This window comes from Mycetomoellerius zeteki, unplaced genomic scaffold, assembly GCF_001594055.1.
Source record: "Mycetomoellerius zeteki isolate Tzet28-1 unplaced genomic scaffold, Tzet1.0 scaffold8, whole genome shotgun sequence".
NCBI lineage: Eukaryota > Metazoa > Arthropoda > Insecta > Hymenoptera > Formicidae > Mycetomoellerius > Mycetomoellerius zeteki.
This window is the reverse complement of record NW_017257830.1, coordinates 441,686-441,928: the sequence shown is the minus strand read 5'-3', so window position 1 is coordinate 441,928 and position 243 is coordinate 441,686.

Genomic DNA, 243 nt, shown 5'->3' with positions numbered 1-243 from the left:
TCGTACGATGAAAATCGGATGCAGTGTGAATCCAGCATTACTTCCGAGCAAGCGAGACGTTAATTGACGTTGATTATAATGACAATTAATCAACTGACTTATTAATACATAAATATTCCCTCTAAAGAATTGATACGATTCATTTAAATATAATTTTATATTACTTTGTCTTATCTTGTTTGACAGTTTAAAGGCAGTTTCATAGCATGTCAGTCATGTTTAGTACCCTCCCTGGTACCTGTC